The 15,810-nt window shown below is 43.4% G+C and overlaps 1 protein-coding gene across 4 annotated transcripts in view; it reads right to left on the bottom strand.

The window, feature by feature from the left end:
• Positions 1-644: 644 nt before the first annotated feature.
• The window catches only part of LOC138845452 (uncharacterized), a 54,344-nt gene continuing 39,178 nt past the window's right edge, over positions 645-15,810 (bottom strand). For all 4 annotated transcript variants that reach the window (XR_016221738.1, XR_016221739.1, XR_016221736.1 and 1 more), the window contains one exon: positions 645-750. The gene's annotated coding sequence lies outside the window, so the exon portion shown is untranslated. The remainder of the gene's footprint in view (positions 751-15,810) is intronic.

Genomic DNA, 15,810 nt, shown 5'->3' with positions numbered 1-15,810 from the left:
CCACTCAGTTTTGATAATGAATCAGAAGGACTCAGAGTAAGACTCACAGTTAGGGTTTAATGCAGGGAAAGGATAGAGACTGGCTCAGTCAACGGATGAAGCACCCAGGACACAGCTTCCTGCTGTCCGTCCCCTGTGGAGCCAGGACACTGTCAATCTCCTGGTGATTGTGTGTGACAACACAGTGTACTATCAACCAGGGAAGCTCACTTGGCCTCTGGTGTTCAGGGATTTCACCGGGTCTCCACCCACAGGCATGACTGACTGTCTACGTGCTCGATCTCAGTCTTCAGTGCCTCTGGGGTCACCGGACACTATGTGATAGACAGCCGCCATTCACATCACTGTTCTTTCTAGCATGGCCAGTGCCCACTGAGAGACTGTCTCACACCACTAGCCTAATCCCCAAATTGTATTGTAACCTCTGTGGCAGGACCCAGTGCTCCCAGGTGGACAAAGACCATCCAAGGATGCAGAGATAACCTCCCAGAAGCCAAGGACCCAGGAAAGACTTCCTTCTGGGTAAAGTTAAATCCTTGAGCACACAAAGGCACTGGACCTTCTGCTTGGGACATGTGTATGAGAGCTGAAAGAGGTCAGGGCCATGCAAGAACAAAATGAATGAGAGCCACACTGGCTGGCACTCACCAGGCCCTTCTGTGTGCTCACCATTGCTCATCTCCATGCTGAGGTGCCAGCCCCCTGTGAAGCCGGTGCAGTGGTCAGCAGCCATGTGGTCAGGGTGTGGTGCTGAAAAAGGAAAGCAGATAGGAAGTGACTAATGACATGAGCCAGCTTCACAACTCCCCTCTGGTAACTTCGGGCAGTTGCTACTAGGATAGAAATCCATACTGGCACGTTTTGTTCAGCACTGCACCTTCACTGAGAAGGCTGCCTAGCACAAAATAAACACTCAGGAAATCACCACTGGATAAATGAAACCTCTAAACTAGGGCTCATTCCCTAGCATTGGAAGTGTGGAAAACGTATCTACCTTGTACGAAGCTGTAAGGATTAATAAGCTAATGCAGCAAGGCCACAGGCATGGAGTAAGTGCTCAGTAAACACAGCAATTACTGTTAGGACTGCTACCAAACTCAACAGATAGCAGGATCAGACACTGGCAGAAGCCCATGTCCCAGCGCATGTTCTGCTGCTGTAACAGACCACCACAGACTGGGCAGTTTAACAACAGGCACTCATTTTGTTCTGTAGGCTGGAATTCCCAGTGAAGGGCCATCTCTGGCGGGGTGTTACACAGGGTAGAGGGCCTGTGAGGAAGAGTCAGGAAAAGTCACTCTTTTGTCAAGAATGCACTCTTTCAAGGACTGAGCCACTCCTGTGGTACTGGGATCAGCCCCTTCAGGAGGACAGAGGCCTTCTGGCGCAATCACGGATTAAAGCCCCACCACCATCACAGAGTACTGTTACCACAGCAACCAAACTCTGACCAGAGCAAATCCTTTGTGCCCCTCAGGGCCTGCACCTGAGCTTTTAGCAGAGCTGGAGCACCAGTAGCCCAATAATGCAAGTACAAAACCCCAGTGCAACACAGACTCCATCCCTCTGCAGGCTGTGCTGTGAACAGTTCCTCTTTATTTTCTATCACCTTCATTTCCTCTGACATCTACTGCTCCCCCCATTTGATTCACTCTACTGTTCTCTGAATTTTTAAGATGCATAAGTTATTTTCAGCTTCCCATTTTTTAAAAAAATGTTTTAAATTTATTTAAGAGGTAAAGTTAGAGCAGGAGAGACAGAGAAAAGATCTTCCATCTGCTGGTTCACTCCTCAAATGGCTGCAATGGCCATAGCTGAGCTGATCGGAAGCCAGGAGCTTCTTCAAGGTCTTCCATGTGGGTGTAGGGGCTCATGCCCCTGGGCCATCTCCATTGCTTTCCCAGGCCATCAGCAGAGAGCTGGATTGAAAGAGGAGCAGCCAGGACAAAAACTGGCACCCATATGGGATGCCAGCACCACAGGTGGAGGATAAGCCTACTACACCACAGCACCAGGTCCCTCAGCTTACTTTTTTTAAAAAATGTAGGTGCTAGAGGCTAGAGAATGTCCTCAACATTCAGCCTTAGCAGTTTACAGGTCTGCTATCATGTGATATGACTGTCATTACGTTCTGGCTTGTAACTGTATATAATTTATCTTCCCTTTTACTCTGTAATTGCCTTTTGCTTAGGATTTGAACAAAACATTCACATTCCTCAACAGTAATGCATTAGAAAGTTTTGGCTTTCCAAGCCAAAAATGTCAGCCTTATGAAATCTAAAGCCTCAAAATTCAGTTTTAAAAAATGAACTGTGCCAGAGTCACTGTGCACTTGCTCCCCATGTAGGACCTCTGTCCTTAATGAGTTGTACTATGAGAATTAATGGTAAAACTAGTCTTCAAACAGTACTTTATACTTTTTGTGTCTGGGTGCAATCTGTTGAAATCTTTACTTAGAGTTGATCTTATGTATATAAAGATAATTAAAAAAATGAATCTTAGTGAAGAATGGGATGGGACAGGGAGTAGGAGGTGGTACGTGAGTGGGAGTGGGAGGGCAGCTATGGGGGTAAGAACCGCTATAATCCAAAAAGCTGTTTCTATGAAATTTATACTTATTAAATAAAAGCCTTATTTAAAAAATGAGCTGTGCAACATTTGAAAGCACAGGCTCTGGGTCTGTGTCCTGGAATGCCAGGGGTAAGGCTGGCCAATCAAGGTGGCAGCCTCTTCCATGGCCCTTTCCTCAGCCACACAGAAACCAGGCTCAGAGCCTCTGTCCAGAGCTTCCCTGCACTGGATGTGACCCCAACTCTGGTGCTGCAGGGACCTCTCCAACTCATTATGGTGCATCTGTTAGTATTTGCAGAGAACACAACTGGTCACTAGCTATGACAGTCCACTCTCACTACAACTAAAGAGCATCCTAAACTTACAGTTTTCCTACTCTATCCATTCCCTTTTAAAATACAAGAATGCAGGGCCAGTGCCGTGGTGCACTGGGTTAATCCTCCACCTGCAGCACCAGCATCCCATATGGGCACCGGGTTCTAGTCCCAGTTGCTCCTCTTCCAGTCCAGCTCTCTGCTGTGGCCTGGGAAGGCAGTAGAAGATGGCCCAAGTGCTTGGGCACCTGCACCTGCATGGGATGCCAGGAGGAAGCACCTGGCTCCTGGCTTTGGATCAGCGTAGCTCCGGCTGTAGCGGCCATTTGGGGAGTGAACCAATGGATGAAAGACCTTTCTCTCCGTCTGTCTCTCTCACTGTCTGTAACTCTACCTGTCAAATAAATAAATAAATAAATCTTTAAAAAATACAAGAATGTCACACATGGGTACTTCAAAAGTTCATGGAAATGGAAGCAGAAGATCAATTCACTGGAGCACAGAAATGTTTTGAAATCCACGCAAATGAGTATTTCATTTCTAGTGTGAAACAAATGAGTATTTCATTTCTTAATGTGAAACAAGTTATTCCTTTCTGCATGCCTCAGCCATGGGCCACACCCACCCCTGAGCAGGGACAATTAGATGAATGAGCTTGGGTAAGTCATTTCAGCCCTCAAGATCTCAGTCAGCCTGCCTATAAAATGGGTATGACACCAAACCCTGGAGTTGCTGTGCTGATAAAATTGGAGAATCCATGGAGATGCTCAGCACAGCTGCTGGCACAGCCTAAGCAAGACATTCAGCTGTCATTGTTCTTGTTAGTGTAGAGGCCATGATTAGACTCAGTGAGGTACCTAGACCCTCTTTAGTGCACTCTCAGCTACCAAGCATTTGTAACAGTCCCGAGACACAAGCAGAATGCAATAGAAAATGGAAAGCCTTAAGTGAGCCTGGAGGGAAAGGAAAGGACAGCGCTCTCATGAGCTCAGTGAGCATGCATGTATGTGTGCTCTCTCCTTATATATGTGTGTAAATGGCGTATTTATAAAACATAAAAATATAACTTTAATTACAATATAATTAATGAATAATTTATAATATATAAAAAGTCTCTAACATGAGTATATATACACTTCTAATTTTATTGCAACTAAGTATGTTAGCAAAGTGCTAATGAGATATAAATGTCATATAAATAAATATAGCACTTATTTGTCTTTTTCTAGCACAGACTCCCTAAGTTCTAGTGTCCTGGAATTTAAGGTTGCCAAAATTGCTACTTTGGCATCTTATTTATAAGCTTTAGATTCATGTAATTATCTGAGGATGGAATGAGGGGTAATTTCTGTTTTCTTCAAACTGACGTTTCATGTAAACTTCTGTGAGGCTGAGAACTCACATGGATGGGGTCTGTTCACCCCACCTGGTGTCCCATCTGATGCCATGCTCTGTCTCTGATCATCAGGTCCCAGACATCTGTGGGCAACAGGCCTGTTTCTGCAAGCAGGGACTCCACATTCAGCTCCCATGTGACTTTTCCTTTTTAGTTTAGAGACAGAGGTGGAGAGAATTCCCACCTCTGATTCACTCCCTAAATGCCCACAATGGCTGGTGCTGGGGCAGGGCCATGCCAGAAGCAGGAACTCAATGCACATTTCCTATGTGGTTGGTAGAAACCTGATTCCTTGAGCCACCAGCACAGCCTCCCAAGGTCTACACTGGTGGGAAGCTGGAATCTGGAGTTGGGTCCAGGAATTGAACTTAAGTGTTAAGCTAAATGCCAACTCCCTTCCAGGTATATTTTGATCTCAAATGCACTTGAAAAATATTTCAGTTATCTTCCAACATAACTATCATATTTATTATAATTTAGTAAGTCTTGTTATTGTGGTTACAGTGGTGAGTGTCATTTAATGGAACACAAAATTTAGGAAAATGGGACTGGGTTTGTCAATTTGTATGACTTTCAGGAAACTAACTTGGTTACACATACACCCATACATACCCCATGTGTTATACTGAGAACATTAGGTTACAGTGTACAAAGTTGCAGCTATGTAGGATCAGTAAGTTTAGAGACTTAACCTATAGCATGATGAAAGGGGGAGAGAGAGAGAGAAAGAGAGAAGGAGGGAGGGAGGGAAAGAAAACACATAAAGGAGTATTGAGTATACTTACCTACTTTAACATAGTAATTGTGCTTCTAGCACTCCATCCTCAGGAAATATTTTTAAATTCAGAGAAAGAGTTATTTGCAGAGATATTTCGTGTACTCTCACTTATAAAAATGAGCACTGAAAAAAATCTCATTCAACAACTGCTAAGTAATTTATACTATTCCCATCTGTTAGAATATTATGTAGCCATTAAAGTGGTTTATAAAGAATCAGTAATAACACATAAAGTGAAATAAAATGTGAGTAAAAAAATCATAATTAGGTAAAAGTAACCAGGCAGAGTGAAAGACAGAAAGAAAATGGGCTTAAATGTGTGTTATTGCTCATCTTTGGGTGGTGAGGCTATGAATAACACTTTGTCTCTTCCCTTTCTGTTTACATTCTAAATTTTATAAAATAAAGACTTCTCTGAAATAGTAGCCTGTGCTTTAAAAAGGAAAGAGATGGAAGTGCAGGCAGTTGAGGAGAAAAGAGAAAGGGCAGAGTATGTACTTTCTCCTCTCCGTCTTGACCCTTCAAAGTCCCCACTGAAACTTCCTCCTGGGGAAAGCGAGTGTGTGTTGCTGCCCCTGAGGCCCAGTGCTCCACATCTAGCTCACTACACTCTTGGATCTGGACAGTTGGGAAAGGGTTCCACTCTTTTCTAGCCCTAGCTCTCCAAACACTCAAGGAACCCTGGGCTAAACAGAGTAAAACCAAATGATACTGGCCCAATTCCACTCCATTCCTTCAGTCACCACTGTATAACCCTGATGCAAAACAGGATGAAAATTTCTCACTCATCAGTCTTTTTCATACAAGAACTCAAACAGTCTCACAAATGGCCTAGGATTCCAAAGCAGTAAACCTGTCCAGACCAATGGAGCATACTGTTGAAAATACCGACTGTGATTTGAGGAGGCTGAGGACAAACTCTTGGGAACACTCAAAGAACAGCACAACTCACTATCACAATTGACCCAATAGCTGTCCTCAAAGGTAACTTCAAGTTCCCTTCCTACACACCTGATACTTATAACACATTTGCCTCTGCTCCCCAAGCAAAGGCATCCCTTGGACAGCTAACATTTCTGCAAACTGATGTCTATTTGTAGCAATTTGGTTTATTATCAGTGGTTCAGGGACAATTTAGAGCAGACTTTGGCAGCCTCTTATGATAACAATCTGCCCCTGTTGTGTTCCTTATGGAAGACACCTGTTTTGCCAGGAAGATATATTAGCTGTGGATGACTGAGTAAGAACATGATTAAGATGTCAAAGTTCCCACTGGGCCTGCACACACTAAATCTCAGGGTTGTCTGTCTCCTGTGTGGGCCACAATGCCTGTCCAAAGGGGCCTAGTTCCTTCTTACATTTACTGTTGGAAAATGTCAATAATGTCACAGGTCACTAGGAAAAAAAAACCAAGCTGACAGTCCCATTGACAGCTCTGAGCTGATGACTTCATCCTTGATCCTCTCCAGAAGTTTTTTGTCTTCTTTTTAAAGATTCATTTATTTATTTATTTGAAAGGCAGAGTTATAGGGAGACAGAGGCAGAGAAAGACAAAGAAGTCTTCCATCCACTGGTTTACTCCCCAAATGGCCGCAACAATGGCCAGAGCTGCACTGATCCAAAGCCAGGAGCTTCTTCTGGATCTCCCATGTGGTGCAGGGACCCAAGGACTTGGGCCATTTTCCACTGCTTTCCGAGGCCATAGCAGAAAGCTGGAATGGAAGTGGGCAGCCAGGACTTGAACCAGTGTCCATATGGGATGCTGGCACTGCAGGAAGCAGCTTTACTTGCTACACTACAGCATAGGCCCCATCCAGAAGAGTTCTAACTCAACACAGCCTAGAGTCAGGCTGTAGCTAAAACAGCTCCCAGAAGATTCAACACAGCTAGAACTGATCAGGGTTTCCAAAGGGCCCACACTTGCTCCAATTTGGGTTCATCTGGGACAGAGCCATTTGTCTATTGATAGGCAAGATGACAAACATGGTACAACTCACTTAAAAAAAAAAAAAAAAACTAAAGTTAAAATAAAAAGAATTTTAAAAATGATAAAAAGAAATGTGTTACCTGTGGCAAAAAAAAAAAAATGACCTAAATGAAAGATCTCTGTGAGTGAAATCCCAGCAGAAAGAATGGGCCATCAAAGAAGGAGGTACCTTTCTCTGAAGGGAAGAGAGAACTTCCACTTTGATTATGGCTTGTCTAAATAAGGTCTGAGTTTGTGAACTCAAGAGGCTTCCATAGCCTTGGCAGCTCAAGACAAGAGCTTCAGGTGATCACTGACATCATAAATAAGAGTGTCAATTGTTAAATCAACAATGGGAGTCACTGTGCACTTGCTCCCCATGTAGGATCTCTGTCCTTAATGTGTTGTACTATGAGAATTAATGGTAAAACAAGTACTCAAACAGTACTTTATACTTTGTGTATCTGTGTGGGTTCAAACTGTTGAAATCTTTACTTAGTACATACTAAGTCGATCTTATGTATATAAAGATAATTGAAAATTAATTTTGAAGAATGGGATGGGAGAGGGAGTGGGAGATGGGATGGTTTGTGGGTGGGAGGGAGGTTATGGGAGGAGAAGCTGCTATAATCCAAAAGTTGTACTTTTGAAATTTATATTTATTAAATAAAAGTTAAAAAAAAAAGAAATGTTAAAAAAATACATACTTGTATCTCCTCAGTAGAGACTGGCTTCTCTGGAGGTAGAGAAGGGTATATGTGAGATTTTCTGAGGCAGCATATTTTGTTTCTCTATCTATTCTGCTAGTCTTGCCCACCAAGGAACATTCCAATTATAATCACAGAGAATTTCAGATGCAAAAAAAAAAAAAATGGTGGGGGAAATCAGGGGAAGAGAATAATTCTTGTTCTTGGTCTCGTCCTGGTTCTCATCACTGCCCAAACTACCCAGGGACTACGGCTACTCAGCCCCAGGGCCTATCAGCCCCCTTTTATACAGATCTGGTTTGGTGCAAAGGGCACAAGGATTTCACTCATACACACAGACCACAAATTTGGCTCTGAAGCTGATGAGCTGCAGGACCTTCATCTCTATGACCATTGGATGCAATCCTACACCTTGAAGCATGCACTAATCAAATTATACCCTCCATGCCAGACCGCAGCTCACTTGGCTAATCCTCCACTTGTGGCGCTGGCACCCTGGGTTCTAGTCCCGGTTGGGGCACCAGATTCTGTCCCGGTTGCTCCTCTTCCAGTCCAGCTCTCTGCTGTGGCCCAGGAGTGCAGTGGAGGATGGCCCAAGTGCTTGGGCTCTGCACCCACATGGGAGACCAGGGGGAAGCACCTGGCTCCTGGCTTCGGATCAGCGCAATGTGCCGGCCACAGCATACCAGCCGTGGTGGCCATTTTGGGGGGTGAACCAATGGAAAAGGAAGACCTTTCTCTCTGTCTCTCTCTCTCACTAACTCTGCCTGTCAAAAAATAAAAATAAAATAAAAAATTAAAAAAAATTATACCCTCCAAAAACACCTGGTAATGTCTCAATAGATATGAGCTGCCGCTTTCTTCACTTACAAGGTCATTCAGGTCTCAGCTCAATTGCCATCTCCTCAAAAGAGCCTCCTGTGTCCCCAGCCACCACCCTCCTCACTCAGGAGCACATCGCTGCCTTACTCATCTATCTGACCACTCATCTGTTCTTTACCTTGCCAGCCACAAAGAACTCTACAAGGACAGGACACTTGACCTTGTTGGCCACTGTGCACAGGGACTGGAGCTGTTGCTGAGAAATGGTGGAGCTCATACACTTTTGTTGGATGGATGAGGCCTAAGCACGGGCTCTAGCTGAGAAGACCTCACAGTGTGTAGAGAAGTGTGGATGAGGGCCTCAGGAAGGCCTTGCAAGCATGCTGTGGCCTGCCAGCTCAGCAGGCGGCCCACCACTCAGGGGAGAGCTCCTGAGCACAGAACTCACTTTGGTGCTGGTGTGCCACCGCCATGCCTCAGGCTTCTGGGACCCAGCTGAGTGAGCCGAGAAGCCACCACCCGGTGGGTTCATGCAGAGCACACTCCCACTCCGCACCCCTCACAGGACAGCCAAGGGATCCCTGGATAAATCCAGAGTGACAGGGAAGAGCAGGAGGAATCTTCTTAGAAGGGAGAATTGGAAACTCCGAGAGCCAACTCTGTGTTCCCAGCCACAGAGACCTAGACTTGGGCATATGCCGCAGACACCTTCTGTCTAGTTGGGCGCCAGACCTAGCCTCAGTTATCAACTTCCTCTTAACATTTCTTTGATGGAAAAGAAAGAAAAATCTATCTTTGATAAAAGAGTTTTTGTTCCTTAGAGAAAACTGAAAATCATGATTTTTAAACCTCCTTAGTAATCTAAATCAATAAAGTACCATGTCCCTCAAAAATTAGAACAATTAAAATAAGTTTCCATACTAAAGCATGGTTAAATGACATACTTATACACTACCATTAAGAGAACTGGGGAGAGTGTTTCACCTGGAAGTTAAGATTCCTGCATCCAGGGCCAGCATCAGGGGGTACCAGGTAAAACCACCATCTGTGATGCCAGCATCTCATATGGGCACCAGTTCATGCTCCAGTTCCTCTACTTCTGATTCAGCTTCTTGCTAATGGCCTGGGGAAAGCAGTTGAGGATGGCCAAAGTGCTTGGGCCCCTGCACCCAATGGGAGACCAGGAAGAAGCTCCTGGCTTTAGTCTGATCCAGCTCTGGCAGCTGCAGCCATCTGGGGAGTGAACCAGCAGATGGAAGATCTCTCTCATTCTCTCTCTCTCTCTCTCTCCTCCCCCCTCCTCCCTCCCTCTCTTTGTGTGTGTGTGTTTGTGTGTGTGTGTTCCTCTAACTCTTCCTTTCAAAAAATAAAATAAACCTTTGGCGGGGAAAAGATGCCTGTATTTCACATAGGGATACCTGAGTTCTATTCCTCGTTCTGGCTCTTGATTCCATCTTTCTGCTAATGGGCACTTTGGGAGACAGCATCGATGGCTCAAGTAACTGCATTCCTGGCACTCATGTGGAAGGCCTGGGTTGTGTCTTAGCCCCTGGCTTCAGCTCTGGCCCAACCCCAGCTGTTGTAGACATTTAGGTAGTGAACCAGCAGATGGGAGCTCTCTGCCTCTCAAATATATAAAGAAAATATGGAAAGGAGTTTGGAATCTTATAAATATTTACATCAGGTCTGCCACTTATGGTTGTACAGGTTGAGTTTTGAACAACTCCAAGGGGCGCTACTCTCCTTGCAAGAATTATAGATGTAGTTATTGAGACAATTTTCCTGTAGATGGCAGTCAAGTTCCTGGCGGAAATGGCACGTTATTACAATTTGCACAAGTTACTGTATCAGCTTCTGGTAAGGGTAATTTACAAACTTGAACACTGTGGCTCCATTTCCATGAAATTCACACTAAGAAAAAAAATTTCCTGATGTGGGAAATGTTTTATATGCAAAGATGTTCATCACAGCATTATTCAATAATTGCAAACAACCTAAATGTCCAAGAGTAAGGAAATGATTAAAGCAACTGTGTATACACAATTGATATTTATGAATAGCTTATAATAACAAGGAAAAGCTGCTATGTTACCATTATAATTTTATACTTGGGGATATGAAATTATGTATACAGCATGATTACTACTATGTAAAGCAAATGCAAACTTTTAAGAGCTATTCAAAATAAATTTGTAGGATAGTAATAAGCTAAAATATTAGCAGCAGTTCTTTGGGGATGTAGTGTTACTAATTCTATTTTTGTCTCTCTAACTTACTATATTTTCTAAATATTTTAATGAGCATGTATTCATTTTATACTGGAGTCTCCACCAATAAATTTCTAGAAGCAGAGAATAGTCAGAAATTAGAGGCAGAATTCAAACCTCTCAACATTTTGTTGCTGAGACACGAAGACACTGAAACACCTCATGTGGCATTTCAGCATTTGAGGGAGACGGTTCAGGATCTGGGCCAAGGTAATTCTTTTCCACCACCTCACAGAGAACAGGAACCACAGGCATGGAAACCTCCAAAGGAAGAGAGCAAAGAGCCTGTGTCATCAAGAACAAAAGATATTACTATTGCCTGTGCCCTATGACAACCGTACATCTCAGGCTCATCTCTGCCTACTCCTCCCACTGGGCCTAACCCAGCTAAACAGAACATGAATAGCCAAACAGAATCAATAGCCTACACTACTCATGGGCACCAGGAAATCCTGCCCAAATCCAGAGTCTGGCCTGCCACAGGCCAGTCAGGTGTATTTTTCCCATAATCTCCAATACATGTCTTCCATGTGGCCTCTGACTTGTTTCAAACAGCTGCTTGGATCAGAGTGCTGCTGGGGATCCTATGCACTTGCTTATTCTAACTGATACTGGCACCTACTCTCATGCTCCCAAGAAGCTGCTGAGGCTTGACTTCAAATGATAGAAAGCATTTCAGTCCACAACACTGGTGCCAGCCTTTAGGTCACTACCAAGAGACTGCCACTGCCATGCTTCTTCCACTAAATCACTGATGCATTCTTCTAAGTATCCCTGCATCCAGAAGGTGTCAGGCATGTGCTAGTCTCTGGATTCTGTGGTGACTCTCCTCAGCAAAGTCAAAGCCCCTGCCCTCAGGGAAGCTGCATTCCAATCAGATAAGGAGAGGATAAACACAATTATCCCCAGGGGATATGTTCCAAGACTTCCCCAGTGGATGCCTGAAACTTCAGATAGTTTAATAACCTGTATAGGTTTTCATAACTGAGACTAATATGGCTATGCAGTGACTAACAGGAGGGTAGTTTATACAATGTGGATACACTAGACAAAGGGATGATTCACTTCCCAGGCAAGACAGAGGATGATGGTGTGAGATCCTATTGTACTACTCATGGTAGTGTACAATTTAAAACTTACAAATTGGTTCTTTGCACAATTCTTCCATTAATATTTTTGGACTGTTGTTGAGTATAAGTAACTGAAACCTCAGAAAGCTAAGCCACAGGTAAGGAGGGACTACAGTAAATAATAATTACAGATGTGGGTAAATAACATGAAGAAATTAAGAAGGCTGATAAATACAACAGGAGAAATTCATCTGAACTGGAGGATGGGAATGAGCCAATCATGCTAGCAGCTCTGACTTGGAGCTATTCTAGCTGAGCTAAAATTTCTCATTCCCTATAAACAAAACTTTGAACCTTAAGGTCAGATTGAGAATCCTGACCTTGGCCAACTGCTGCTCCTGGTTCCCCATTCTCAGTGAATTCAAAAGTTATTGCTGCTGAGAGAACTGTCATGAGGAAGTAACCAAAGGATTGAAATGAGCATGAAGAGGGGTCATCCTACAATTCCCTCAACAACTGCTCTCACACTTTGGAAACAATCACATGAGAGGTATCATCATTACACTCTACCCACAGATTCTGACAGGATTTCTGGATAAGGCCCAGGAATCTGAATTTTTAACATGCAATCCCAAGTGATTTTGATGTAAGTGGTCCATGGGCTGTATGTTGAGAAACAGTGCTCAGAAAGTAGAAAAATTATGTTAACATTAGGTAAATCATTAGTATTACAATGCTTTGGGGGAATGGCATCAAGCTTCATTAAAAGCCTAGGAGCTGGAGTCCAGAAAATCCAATTCAAATTTTGGCTCTGTGTACTGTGACTTCAGCCTCAGCTTTTTTTTTTTTTATTGTAAAATAGAGCAAACAAAGACATCTGTCCCATTGTGAAGACTAAGGGTGATAATACTTTATTGTGAAGATACAATGAGATTCTGTTTCAAGGCATTTAGCCAGGGTCTGGCACATATTGAGTATTCAAGAAATGGATATTCTTTATGATGGTGGTGGTAGTGATGGTGGGGTTGCAGGAGGAACACTTAAACCCACATGTTTGGTTTCAAACAAGCATTGTTCATTCTGGATGCATTGTATTCTTCCAGAGGAAGCACATTCCTACTAAAGCTTCCAGTCTGGAAAGAAAGGGCTAAGGAATGACAGGACAGAAAACAAAGATCTGAGGCATTGTCCAGAGCCCAAATGTTGCAGACAATGACAGATTACAGTTAGCCTCCCTTGATCTACAGGGGAAATGCCCAAGACCCCCAATGGATACCTGAAAGCATGGATAATACCAAACTTACATATGCAAGACTGTTTTTTTCACATATATATATATGCCTCTAATAAAGTTAAATTGATAATTTATGCACAATTAAGAGATTAATAATGGCTAGTAAGAAAATATAACAATTATCACAATAAACTGCAATAAAAGTTATGTGCATATTCTCTCTCTCAAAATGCTTTAATTCTGCATTGCACTTCAGTAATATTTTCAGATCATAGTTGCCCTAAGTAATGGAAAGCACAAACAGCGAAGCTGAAAGTAATGCAGACTACTGTAGCCAAAACCAGACAGAATCATCACATGGACTGTGTTGTCTGCCAAGCACTAAGTTCCTTCTCTCTTAGTCTAAAGAGCCTTGTTTGGGGACAGCTGTTTAGCCTAATGGTTAAGAAACATCCATGTGCCTAGGTTCAGTTCTCAGCTTCGGCTCCCAACTCCAGCTTCCTGCCACAGCAGATCTTGGGGAATAGCTCACATGATGGGGTCCTGCCAACCCTGAAAGAGACCTGGATGCAGTTCCTGGCTCCTGGCTTCACCATGGTCCAAGCCAGGTTATTACAGGGATTTGGAGGGGGAACCATGGGAATGCAGACCCTGAATCAGGCCTGATAACCAGAGTTGGAGGTCAGGGCTGGTCAGGGAATCAGCTTTCTAGATCAAGCTTCAGAACTCCTGTTGGAGTTTTTGGGACAGAACTTCTGCTGCCTGTGGGTCAGGCCAGTTAGTGCCTGGGGAACATCTGTGTCACAGTTGGAAAAAGTCTTCTCAATAAAAAAACCCAGAGACAACACAGCAGAGAGGTATGAAAAGAAATGTCAGTGTCCTCATGATGTTTTTGAGCTTTGAGTTATTTACTGATAATATTTTGATCTTTTGAATCTATTTCTGAGTCAATTCTATTCCTTGAATTCCACCTTACAGAAACCACTAAATCCCATCCCAATTGGTTTTAACCTAAACTATATTCCTGCCTAATATAGGAAGTATAGAGAATGAAGACAACAGAGAAGAAATTGCACAGTTAAGCTCTTGTGTATCACAAACTTTGTACAAGCACATGTGTGTATGCACACCCATATATAGATTTACGTGTCCTCCACACCTATACATAGATTTAAGATGTTTTTACATCAAAATACACTTACCTTTTAATTCTGTTGTCCACATTTTCAAGTGTCTTTGTGTGTGTGTGTGTGTGTGTGTGTGTGTGTGTGTGTAAGAAGTTGAGCAGAAAATATTTAAATTTTCAGTTAGGGGCTGACATTGTGGCATAGTGGGTTAAACCATTGCTTGAAATACCATCATCCCATATGAGAGGACAAGTTAGAGTTCCAGCTGCTCTGCTTCTGATCTAGCTCTCTGCTAATGCACTTGGGAAGACACTGTAAGGTAGCTTAAGTACTGTGGTCCCTGAGAGCTTCATTGGAAAAATCAGATGGATTCTTAGCTCTGGTCAGTCAGGCCCTGCCCTGGCTATTACAGCCATTTGTGAATGAGCCAGCAGATAGAAGCTTTTTAATAAATTTTCATTTCAGCTTCTCAACAAACTAGAGAAAAAAATCATAACCCATAGGGTTGCAACCAACTGGGGAATGAACTAGTGGATGGAAGATCTAATGATCTCTCTCTGAAATTCTTTCAAATAAAAATAAACCTTAAAAAAATCATTACCCACAATGACAGATACTAAGTTGCATTCAATGAAGAGAAAGATTTGGTTAGTGTTCTTACTGATGGAACTCAAGTGCAGTTGACTGGACTTCAACACTCAGACTTTGACACCAGCAGGGACTGTGCCAGGCCAATGCCAGAAGCCTGGGACTCCCTCCAGGTTTCCCACATGGGTGCAAGGACCCAGTTCCTTGGGCCATCTTCTGAATGCTTTCCCAGGCACATTAACAGAGAGCTGGATCAGAAGTGGAACAGCCAAGACTCAAATCAGCACTCCAAATATGGGATGCCAGCTTAGCCCTCTGGGAAACCAAGCTGGCCCACAGAAAAAAGAACTGTAAGTGATTTTAAAGAATTGATCTTGGAAAGAAAAATTTTTAAAAGGTGACACTTGAATTTGACTAAGGATTGCACACCCACAGACAGACACAGAAACTTCTCTACAGCCCATGCCTGGAGGACATTAAGGATGGAGTGGGGGCAGGGTTGCTGCTGCCTGTTTCAGTTGGGCAAAGTGGGAATAAATAAAAGCCTTTGGCTTCTTGCATTTATGAATCAATGTGATCCTGTGGCAACAGATAAATAAGGAATGAGTATAGCTCCTTTGCAGTAAATATCTCAGCAGTTCAGTAATACTGATGTTCAAGGTCATTACTTCCTCTACATTCTTCCCTGGCCCACCTTAACACTGGCCAAGCTGCACAGCTATAAGAAATCCCAGAGACTGCACCTTAGTCTTGGTCTCCGCTAAATCCTACCCTCCACAGTCTAACTGCAGCTCTTCTCTTTAACCCTGTCCGCTAGATTCAACTAAACCACTCTTGAACCGAGCCAGAATGGCTACAGATCCCAGCATGGCTCTTGCTCAACATGGATGAAGACAAACACACAGGCCATGAACCCTTATCCTAGGTGGACTGGGAGTCCCAAACACAGGGAGCCACCAATGCAAGAGTA

Source organism: Oryctolagus cuniculus, chromosome 15 (genome assembly GCF_051225735.1).
Source record: "Oryctolagus cuniculus isolate XC-2025 breed Fujian yellow rabbit chromosome 15, ASM5122573v1, whole genome shotgun sequence".
In the NCBI taxonomy this organism is placed as follows: domain Eukaryota; kingdom Metazoa; phylum Chordata; class Mammalia; order Lagomorpha; family Leporidae; genus Oryctolagus; species Oryctolagus cuniculus.
Note: the sequence above shows the minus strand (reverse complement) of the source record. Positions and strands in the feature narration are given on the sequence as shown.